An 11,896-nucleotide genomic window follows, 5' to 3' on the forward strand; every position below is an offset into this window, starting at 1 on the left:
TTCCTTCCCAAATCCAGCCCTTTCTTTACACTCTTTTCAGCTCTGCCTCCAGGCAAAAGTAGGGCCACCTCTTTTCTCTACAGCTTTCCCACAAGTCTATTTTAACATGTCAGATGACAGACACTATTGAAGAGTGTGATTTTGCTGCCCCACCTGCCTCCTACCAGGCTGTAAACTTCCTATCAGGCTGGCATCAGCTGTTTACTGGCCAATTTTTCAACATAGGTGCTCGGCACAGCGCCTGACACATTCCAGATCTGTAAAAAAGGTTGTCCTGCAAAGGCCAAAGGTCTGCAGGGTAATGAGGAGAATTAATCACACACCTAAACTACAGGAGAGGGCATTTTATCCCTGAATGCATACAGTGTGTATGAGTTGGAATTGACTCATGGCAATGGGTTTGGTTTGGGTTGGAGAGCTATACGTATATGAATATCTTAAATAAGATGCTATATAAACCTACGGCTTTAAAAATATTCAACTCATTTTCTTTTTTTTAATTGTTTTTTTTCTTTTAACAATTTATTGGGGCTGATACAATTCTTTTCACAGTTCATACATATACATACATCAATTGTATAAAGCACATCTGTACAGTCTTTGTCCTAATCATTTTTTTCTCTTTTCTTCTTTTACATTTTATTAGGGACTCAAACAACTCTTACCACAATCCATACATATACATACATCAATTGTATAAAGCACATCCATACATTCCCTGCCCCAATCATTCTCAAGTCAACTCATTTCCATCTTTGAAAATCACTCTTTCAAATTTGAGTATTTCGTTTCCTTTCTCTCGATAATACAGGATTTTATCTGAATCCAATCCTCTAGGGCCTTCAGACATCATTTGTCTGGTCAACACACAGGGACCTGGATTCTGAAACGGAAACTATGATTTCAAGCAGTTAAGGAACTGTTAGGTTCAAGCTACTGGCCAGGAAGGGGTGGTACACCTAGGTGGACGTTACACCTGGATTGGCCCATCTAAACTTAGTGAATTTGGTTCAGCCAATGGGGTTGACCAGTATCATCGACCACACCTTCCAACAGGGCCCCTGAAAAGCCAGAGCTTGTGCCGCTTCTGTTCTCTATAAACTCACTCGGATCACACACCAGTCTTCGACGTGAATTCTTTCTCACACAAAGCCAAGGACCAAGGTATATCTCTCCCACGAGAGAGCGACCTAACAGAACCCCTGAGGTTACATGCAAAATTGTACACATGTGTATGCACATATGTGCATTTGGGGATGGCCTTTGGATTTCGAGCAGTTTCTCAGATGGATCCCCAACCTAAGACAGGAGAGCAAATACAATGAAGACAAAACAAGACAAAAAGCTCATTGTCAGTGAGTCAATTTCAAGTCCGGGCCACACATGGATTACAAAATACAACTGATCTCCATAGGGTTTTCTTGGCCGGGATCGTTATAGAACAGTGGTTTTCAACCTGTGGGTCGCAACTCCTTTGAGGGTGGAACAACCCTCTCACAGGGGTCACCCAATTCATAACAGTAGCAAAATGACAGTTATGAAGTAGCAACGAAGATCATTTTATGGTTGGGGGGGTTCACCACAACATGAGGAACTATATAAAATTGTCTCGGCATTGGTAGGGTTGAGAACCACTGCTACAGAAGGAGCCCTACTGGTGCTGTTGGTACACAGTCTGCCGCTAACTGAAATGTTGGTCTTGTGAGCCCACAGCCTCTCCCCAGGACAAAGGTGTAGCAGTCTGCTTGCGGAGATTACAGCTTTGGCAAACCCTGGAGCACAGCCCTACTCTTATCCTATATGTTAGAGCTCAAATTCTGGGCACCCTGGCTTGCAAAAGGGTATGGATGGCAGTAACATCTCAATCTATTTGCAGAATCTCCACATAAATTAAACCTCCATTGAATATTATCTGATCATTAACCCAGGTTGTAGATAATCTTGCCCTCAATCAGAATACCTCCCCCACCCCCCCACCCCCAGGGGATAGTGCAAACGCAGTCCCCCACTACCACAAATTATGCAGTCGAGTTTCCCACATTTGGGGAAATCGCAGGGGTCAGCACACCTGGAGTGCAATGGGTGAGCCTCGCCCTGGGAAAACCATCTTCGTGATCATGGTGTCTCCCCTGCCAGGTAAGTATCCATCAGAATACCTTGTTGAGTATATTGCCTCCACCCCTCTTGTGTCCTTAATGGAAGTCACCATACTGGGGACTGTACAGGAGATCAAATAGCCATAAGTCACGCCCCATCAGTTTGGCCCTGACTACCTTGGTGGGAAGACCCTGGACCAGGTGCCATTTACATTCAACCTACCCATTAAAAGTAACCTTCCCTTGATCTCTTGCTTCTCCTTTACTGAAGATAAGCTTGCCAGGTCTCTGATAGAAGTCCTGACCTCCTAAATCCACTCTGGTCTCTTGTTCCAGATGAATCATCCAATAGGACTACCTTCATCAAGTGGCTCCAAGCTGAAACAGACACAGAAACATAGACACTAAAATTCAAACCTTTTCCTATTGCATAAAGACTCTTCACACTCTGACCTGTGTATCCCTTCTAAGATTCCCTCACATCCCCTGTGGGAAACTACCCTTTGGCCCAGTCATTGTTGCTCACTATCTTCCAGATGTTCCTGGTGGATCCCATTTGTTCAGGCTCCAATATCCTATCCAGAACTGTCTTATCTCCTTTCCAAGTCAGACCTAGCCTTCAAGGCTCCATTTGTGGCAATTTCCAACTGCTACTCTCTGTGTATTTCTGTTACTCAGAGTAGGAGCCTTGGTGATGTCGTGGTTATACATTGGGCTTCTAACTGTAAGGTCAGTAGTTCAAAAGCCACCAGCTGCTCTTCTGGAGAAAGATGAAGCTTTCTACTGCCATAAAGAGTTACTCCCAGGGACAGTTTTCCCTCATCCTACAGGCTTACTATGAGTTGGAATCAGCTCAATGGGAGGGAGTTTGGTTCTTTTGGGTTTGAGTATTCTTACTACTGTGGCCAATTGTCTTTCGCTCCCGCAAAGTCCAGGCTTCCCATTCACGCTTTTTCAGTTATGGCTCTTTACCATCGATCAGTGTCACCATCTTGCTTTTACACGTTTGCAACGAGCACAGTGTCTGGCACATTCTAGGCCTTCAAAGAAAATGCTTACTTCCTTGGAAACTTGTCCAACCGTAAAGACGTTTGTTCATGCTTCATGTGTGCTGTTTATACCTGTCTACCTTTTTTCTACCTCAGCTAGACTGTGAGCTTCTGTAGGCTGGGATAACTCCTTGCACCTCATTCTATCCCCCTGGGCCCCATACACAGGACCTACCTGAAGTGGATATTTGATCATTTCTTTTCGCTGATTAATATTGTAATCAGCATGAGTTTTGAGCTCCTTAATGTGGCCCACAAGTTCTGAGGATCTGGCCCCTGCCCCACTCTTTGACTCTATCTGTGGCTCCTCTTCCTTTACATTAGATCTATTCAACCCAGGTACCAGTCAGTTCCCTAAGCACGCTGGCTGCGACTGCACATGCTGCTGCTGCTTCTGCCTGAGGACCCAGCCCCTCTGCTTTCCCTGGTCAACTCTGACTCAAGTTTCAGGTCTCAATCTAATTGTCACTGTAAAAGTGAAACTGAGGTACAGGAAGACAGGCAGACATAACTGACAGGAGAAGGGAGAGCAAAAAAGAAATAGTTTTATGTGGTGGAGCTCCCAGACAAGTTTCCCTGATCTAGGCCTACAGATCAGGGAAGTTGTGCTCAGCAGCTGGGGGCATGGGTTTTTAAAGGGAGTGGTGAGGAATGTATGGCAATTGTGGAAATTAGCATATGAGGTTTGGAAAGTCCAAGAATTGCTTGTGGACTCCTTGCGGCTTTCTTCAAACCTGGAACATCTGGTTTCACTGGTTATCTGATCTGGTGGTTATCTTATCTGGCGTCTTCTGCTGCTGACCTTTGGGTTGTGCAGGGAAGCACATGGAGGGCCCTGACTTCCTTCAGCTTAGTCCAAGTAGGGCTGCCTAGTTCGGACTCAGCCCAAACATCCCAAACTTCTTAACAGTGGTAATGGGAGGACGTGTTTGTTTTAGCTACTTCCTGCTGAGATAGGATGAAGAAGAGGATGATTAAGAGTTGGAAGGTTCGGGGCCAGTCAGCAGCGGACTGTAGAGTGGAGGAGAAGCTGCTTGAAGGTCAGGATGGAGATATCTTTCATTTGATCCTGCCAAAACTTAAACACACAAGGAGCTAAAAGTAATAAATTATTATCAGAGGTCTTCTGAGCGCATGATCCAGGTCATGACCAGACTTTGAAACCACAAGGAAGGGCTGGAGGTGCCCCACTGACGTTATCTAATTTTTTCAGCCATGTCATGATGGTTCTGAAGGATTACCTGTTCCAGGGATGTAGGTTGTTGCTGCAAGGAGGTGAGAGGCTCCAAGGTGGAGCCCAGGAACAACTGGAGTTGCCTGTTAAAGTTCTGTGTTTGGAGCATGCTGTGGTCTAAGGTTCCACTAGAAATCTCTGTCCGGAGAGGAGGCAAAACTAAGGTTTACTGGGACAGGTAGGAATACAGCTATGCTTTGCCTTACTTGCCCTAAGTTATTATCATGATAATGACATTCTTGAGCTTGTCCCTGCAGGGAGTCTAGAGAGACCAGGATGGATGAGCAATGCTGCTCTTCTCCGACCTCTGGGTGGGGAGTAACTGTGCTGATTCATACTGACCATATAGGATGGGCTGAGGAACTGCATACAGTAACTGGAAAACAAGGTCCTTCTGTGGGAAAATGTACACATTTAGTTATTTGCTCAGCTGAAGTTGGTAGTAGAGGTCCTTTATGACTTAGTGTTTATTTAGAGTTAAACTCTGCTTGGTGGGGGTGGGGCACAGGCTTAAAGAGATAGCAATGGAACCAGATAAGTGGGTCTTAGAAGGAGAGAGACATTAAGGAGTTGGGCTGTGTCTGCTTTAGAACAGTTTTAGGAGGGGCTGCAGGTAAAGGCAAATGAATGCTGACAAGCTGGGTTAAGGGGGAGGGTGAAAGGGGGAATGTGGGACAAAAAAGTATAGGGGTCAGGAACTACTGGGTGTATGGGGATAACAGCTTCATTAATGAGGCACAGGTCCTGGACCAAGCGATAAGTACCATTTGGTTTCTTACTGGTAAGATTGGAGTGTTGCAGGGAGAGTGGGTAGGAGTAATGAGGTTGTTAGAAAGGAGACATTGTATGATGGGTTAGCATTGGGAAGCAACGAGGTCTGTAGGTCCAGTTCTTCCAGGTCGGGTGAAAGCAGGGAAAGGAGCAGAGGTGCTGTGAAACCAAAAGTAAGGTGTAAAGAGGTTCCTAACTAATATTAAAAAAATGTCTACTCCCAACAGAGGGACCAGGCACAACGGGATTATAAGGAAGGAATGAGTAAAGGGCTAGTACACCTGGGGCAGGTAGGCTTGCCATCAATATCCATCACCGAGATTGAGGAAGGACTGCCTAGCCCTGAAAATGAGGGCAGGTCAGAAAAGACAGCGTCTGTCTAAGAAGGAAATTTACTCACCCAATACCTTCAGCAATACCCCAGGCTTGGCGAGGGTGATGGGAGTCCAGTCAGGGTCTTCTCAGACTTTGGCAAATCACAGTAGGACCAACGACAGGTCAGGAATTGGAAGGACAGTACCCCCTTGTGGAGATGCAAAGGGCCTGTCGCTTTTCCAAGGACAGTAGGATTTCCAGTGGCCGCTTTGACCACATGCTGGGCAGGGTTTGGTTGGAGCATTGGCCTGGGGCACTTCTGTGACCAGTACCCTTCTCTGCACTTGAAGCAGGCACCAGGTGGCAGTCCTTGTTCCCATACACCCTTGCCCAGTGCTGCCCTTCTGGGGCCTTGGGGATTGCTGCCATGGTCCTGCTACTAAGGCTTGGGTTTGAAAATTTACCTTCTGCTGGTATCAGGCTTCACAGGCTGACCCTACTTTAAATGCCATAGGGGGTTGGGACAGAAGATTTCCCATTGTGTGTCAAACTGCAGGGGTACGGACAGAGGAGAAGGGCATCCCCTGGTCCCCGTTCGCACCCATCGGTCAGGAGGTGGCCCCGTAACCTTGAGAGGTGGCTGGGTCAGAGCTAGGGGCCCAGTGGGAGAGTCCTGGACTCTCCAGAACAGGAAGGTTCCCTGGTGCAGGCCTGCAGCTTTAATCTGCAGACAGGGCCCTCGGAGCAGAGAAAGACACAATGGATGCTGAGGAGGGGGAGCGGGGCCTGGCTTCTCTAGCTGGTAAAAATGGATGTTGGTCAGGCCTTTGTTCAGGGTGAGAGGAAGGGGAAGCAAAACATTTTAGCGAAAGCACCTCAGAGCCAAAAACACAAAACACACCAACAGGTAGAAAGGGCTCAGACACACCCTCTGTGTTGCAGTCCAGGCAGAAGGTGCAGTGACTGCCAGGCCTAGTGCTAGGAGTCCTGTTATCAGCAGGAGTCCCAGGAGGTAAACACAGACAAAAGGCCGGAGGCCACATGAGAGAAGACAGACACTGAGGAAAGATGGACACGAGAAGCTGGCCTTATCGTCGCACCAAGGGGGAAAGGCAGTTATTTCCAGCCCCTCTTGGTACGAGGGTTGCAGAATAAACCCCTGCGGTGGCGCCATATTCAGCTTCATACCGTACTTGCTTTTCAGGGATTTCAGCTAGTTAGCCTCCCATGGACCCTATGTTCCCGGATGAGTTTGCTGGTCCTCAGTGTCCAAAGAGACAAACAAGACAGAACGAACATACACAGAGATACTGGCCAGACAGGCTCTGGAAGTTCGAGAGGAGAAGAAGGGTGGGCTATGTCCCAGCCGAAACAGGGCCAGGATGGCACAGAGCCCGTGTCCGTACCTCTCCTGGGATTCTGGCACCAAATGTAAAAGTGAAACTGGGGTACAAGGAGATGGACAGACATAACTGACAGGACAGGGGAGAGCAGAAACAGAAATAGCTTTATTAGGGGGAGCTCCAGGGCGTGGTTCCGTGACCTAGGCCAACAGGTCAGGGACATCATGCTCGGCAGCTGGGGCGCGGGTTTTTAAAGGGGTGATGAGGAATGGATGGCAATTATGGAAATTAGCTATGGCGTCTGGAAACTCCGAGAATTGCTTGTTGACAACTGTGGCCTTCTTCAAACCTAGACCATCTGGTTTTACCTGTTACCTGATCTGGCGGTTATCTTATTTGGCACCTTCTGCTGCTGACCTTTGGGATGTACAGAGAAGCAGATGCAGGACCCTGACCTGCTTCAGCTTAGTCCAAACAGGGCTGCCTAGTTTGGACCTGGCCCAAACAGTCACTTCCTAATATAAAGTCTGCCTGGGTCTCTATTAGGACCCACCAGTTGTAGGATGTGCCGTCGTGGTGCTGTTGGGTAAGCACTGCACTGCTAATGACAAGGTTGGGGTGTGGAACCCATCAGCCCTTCTTGGGAGAAAGTTGAAGCTGGGTTTTCTGTAAAGATCTCCATCCTTGGAAACCCTACACAGGGTCACTATGCATTAATATTGACTTGATGGCAATGGGTTTGGGGGATTTCATTGGTAAAATTGGGCCAGTCAAATGCAGTGTGTGTGTGTGTGTGTGTGTGTGTGTGTGTGTGTGTGTGTGTGAAGAAGAAGTGAGCACCATCCATATCCACTGATTCAGAGTGTTTTGGTGTCCTGGTACACATATTCTTGGTGGATAGGATTCCATCGAATGCACTTCCTTCCTTCACCTTGTTGACTCCTATGCATTCCCAGTGCCCATCTGCGGGGTCTATAAAATGGGTTAATGGAAATTATTTCTACCTTAAGGGTTGTTAGAAGGATTTATTGCTATTTTCCATTGAGGAAGTTTCCACTAACCGTGACCTTATGTATAACAGAATGAAATACTGCCGCAAATACTGTTGGACCCTGTGCCATCTTCAAAACTATCTGTATAGTTGAGTTCGTGTTTGTGCTATTGTGTAATGGACTTCAACTCAGGGAGCTCTCATCTCTCAGCACTACACTGGAGAATATTCTGTTGTTATCTATGTTTTCATTGACTACATTTTGGAAGTAGATTTCCAGGCCTTCTTTCCAGTGGATCCAGTAAAGCTGTCTATCATGAGTGATCCTGCCGGTACTTGAATGTACTAGTGGCATAGTTTCTAGTGCCATGGAGATATGCAAACAACCATAGCAAGGTAGTGGATAGAGGATTAAATGAGATAATGTATCTAAAGCTCTTAGACTAGTTTCTTATACATAGTCAGTGCTCAATAATTTTTAAGTGGTAAGGATAAAATAATAACAACAATAATATAAAGATACAAATACAAATAATGAGTAAGAAAGGAAAGTCTACCATCAATATTTTAAAAGCCAAGGAAGAAATTTTTGTCATGGAACAAGCAAGAAATACTTGCACTTAGAACATGTGGTAGTTACATAATCTGTCCTCAGTTTGAGACTATTAAGAGTGAAGGGGTGGAGGTCGCAGCTTGATGACCTCATTTGGAGGCGCTAAGGAGATAAATAGCTCACTAGAAGTGGGACACATGCATACTCCCTGTGAGATATTCCTGTTGAGAAGACACATGGAGGTAAGCTAGAGCCCTGGAGCTGCCACATGAAGACCCCTGCCAGTGCTGACATGCTTCCACTGCCACTAGATCCATGTGACTTTCCACCCACTGGTCTGTGATCTTCCTGCATTCGGCATCACTGCATGTGTTTCGTGAGTCTGAAGATAAATTTATAGATTGGTATCAGACAGATGGGCTAATATCGGACTTAATGGACTTGATCTGGACTGGGCTGGGATGTTTTCTCAATATTCAATTGCTCTTGTATATAAAACTTTTCTTTTTTAAGCTTTTTCTTATACACGAATGAGTGTCTATGTTTCTCTAGTCAACCCAAACTAACACAAACAAATTCAAGTTGGGTCAAGAGGAAGGTCAACTAACCAAGTATCAAGTTCAATCCAGCATAATCAAGATGATAAGGATCTCTATTTGGTAGTAAAGCTGTTCGAGACCCTTACCTGTGGCGAGGGAATCTGCAAGAGGCTTAATCTGACTAGATTCTCTGCAGATGGGTTTGGGGCCCCCACTGTCCTCCATAGCCTTTTACAAATCGGGTGTTCGCAATTTAAGCTCTGATACCTTTCCTTTTGTCATCTTTGTACTTTGCTATTGTCATCTTTGGATCTCACAAGTTGGCGGGCTTCTTCCATGAGAACTTAGTAGACTCCTTGCTTCGATGGCTGCTTATTTGAATACAAGCCTTTAAGACCCCAGATGCTATTCCGATCGATAGCCGGGCACTGTCTGCTGTCTTCACCACGCTTTGCTGTAGCACCCTGATCTTCAGTGATCCTTTCATGAAGGGGAGTATCAAACAGGGCCGTGTGATTAGAACTAAGTGTTTTTGGATTGGGACTAGTGTTAAGTGGAAGCTCAGACTCCACCTGCTTGTCTGGAGTGGGGTGGGGGGGTTCCACAACTCCTTGACAGTCGTATTATGACAAAATCAAAACCCATGAGACCAACAACACCAACAAACCATCCGGCAATCAAGAAAGCAAACAAACAAACAAAAAACCCCAAGCAAATAAAAGCAAATTAAAGGCAGGAAAGCAAAAATCCCTGGAAACAAAAAAATTTTTGTTCATCTCTCTCTGATGAAAGGTCATTGCACAGATAAAATCATCAATTTTCCCAGTAACAGAGCGCTCTGGACACTGTCAGTATGAGGAGTCTATGCAAACAGTTCTGCCGTGAGCCACAACCCATGAGTTGCGCCCCACACGGTGTGATCTCCCATTTGATTGAGCTCTGTTCACCACAAGTATGGTGCCGGAGGAAACATCCTGGATCAATTCTTCCAAGTTCAGATGCATGCCCAACAGTCAAACATATAATATCATTGTGAGGGGGGCATGGAGGTACTAAATATATTGTGATTCTGGGTTCCTGTCCATCAAACATTCACCAAGCCAGGGATTTCCCCCAAGGTCCAATGACTGCCACTTCCACTGCCCAGGGTGACCACTCTGTTTCCTCTCCCATCCGAGTACCTCAGACCGTAGTCCAAGGGTGTAGGCAGGGCTCTGCTAATTGAGCCGGACCACCATGTTAAGTCCCAGTGTAGCCCCTGGGTTATGCCACGCTGCCTGCAAGGTTAGTGTCCATGGTGTTTAGTTCATGGTGTGGCTCACCAAGGGTTGGGTAGAAACATATTCATAGTGTCTATCCAGGAACATAAAATCTATTCCATTGTCCATCCACCCCCTCACTTCCCCACCCCAGGTTGCCTACAATCATTGTTTAGCATCCCTTTCCAATGTGAGGTTACTTCTCCCAAGTCACCCACCAGACTCACCCACAGACTATCAGGGTCTCCTCCACAATGGAGATGCTTCCCTTCACTGCTCCCCTTAACTTGATTTTCCGGCAAAGTTCTCCTTCCATTCCTGTGGGGGCCCATTGATTTGTCCCAGCCTTGTCTCCATGCTGTTTATATGTCTCAATAATGTTTATCATCAGCGTCAACATCAACTCTCTCATTATTCTCAGTATTCATGAGATGTACATACAAGTGTCATGCCATTCATTTTACCCTAATGTATTGTTTTTCACTCCACTGTCATATGACTTCTTGAATAATCATCAAAAACTAGGTCATTCTACGAGCCTTATCAAAGCATCAGCAACCAATGCCTAGAGCTGTAGACACCCTACTGGGAGTTGTGAAAAGGAAATCATGAAGAGAACAAAGCTGCTGTGGAAAAAAGAACAAGTAAACAAACTTAAAAAGAATGCAGAGAAACAGCCGCAGGACTCATAGTCACCACTGATAAGCAAAGTCAATGCAACTTTGTATTTGCATTGTAGGGAGATGTGGCACTCGCTATTAAAATTCTTAAGTCCTTTGGCCAACCAATACATACTCAGGTAGACAAAGATGTGTGAGATTCACCATTACAATCTACATTATCTATAACCAAACCAGACTAACTGCTACCGAGTCAATGTTGACCCCCTTTGGGTTTCCAAGACTGTAACTGTTGGTGGCAGTAGAAAGCCCAGTCTTTATACCCCTGCGCTGCTGGTGGTTTCGAACTGCTGACTATGTGGATCGCAGCCCAACATGAAACCACGTTATCTATAAGATTCAAAAATTAAAATTAGCCCAAACACTCATCAATACCAAACCAAACCAAATCAAATCCACTGCTATTGAATTCATTTAGACTAGCAATGACTCAATAAGAAAGAGCAGAACTGCCCCTGGGATTTCTAAAGTATAAATCTTTATCTCCCACAAAGCCTCATCTTTCTTCCAAGAGGCAGTTGGTGGATTTGAACTGCTAAAGCAGACCAACAAGTAACCCACTATGCTACCAGAGCTCAATATGCTCATCAATAGGAAGGCTAAATTTGTGGTATCTATACAATAAAATTGTGTTCAACCTGTATGCTGAGCTAATAATCTGAGGCGCTGGACTGAATGAAAAAGAACTGAGCATCCAGACTGATCAAGGCTTACTAACAGCCCGCAATATGCAAATGACAGTCTTGTACTCACTGATGAAGATCAAAGACAATATTGATTACACTTCAACTTATCAACAAACAAATAAAACAACCTTTACATCTGGACCAGTAGCATAATAAGTAGAGAAAAAAATTGAATTTGTTAAGGATTCATCTTATTTGGATCCACAATCAACACCCATAGAAGCAGTGGTCACGAAATCAAACACATTTTGCACTGGGCAATTCTGCTGCAAAAAAACCTCTTTAAAATATTAATGAGCCAAGATGGCACTTTAAGAAAATAAGGCAGACCTGATCCAAGCTATAGTATTTTCAATCACCTCATATACATAACAAAGCTA

At 45.4% G+C, this 11,896-nt stretch overlaps 1 non-coding gene across 1 annotated transcript; it reads right to left on the bottom strand.

The window, feature by feature from the left end:
• Positions 1-1,980: 1,980 nt before the first annotated feature.
• Positions 1,981-2,144, bottom strand: LOC142455796 (U1 spliceosomal RNA). The gene has a single exon (XR_012785925.1). It is a non-coding gene; the product is annotated as a U1 spliceosomal RNA (small nuclear RNA).
• Between the last annotated feature and the right edge of the window lie 9,752 nt (positions 2,145-11,896).

The sequence above is a fragment of the Tenrec ecaudatus genome, chromosome 8 (assembly GCF_050624435.1).
Source record: "Tenrec ecaudatus isolate mTenEca1 chromosome 8, mTenEca1.hap1, whole genome shotgun sequence".
NCBI lineage: Eukaryota > Metazoa > Chordata > Mammalia > Afrosoricida > Tenrecidae > Tenrec > Tenrec ecaudatus.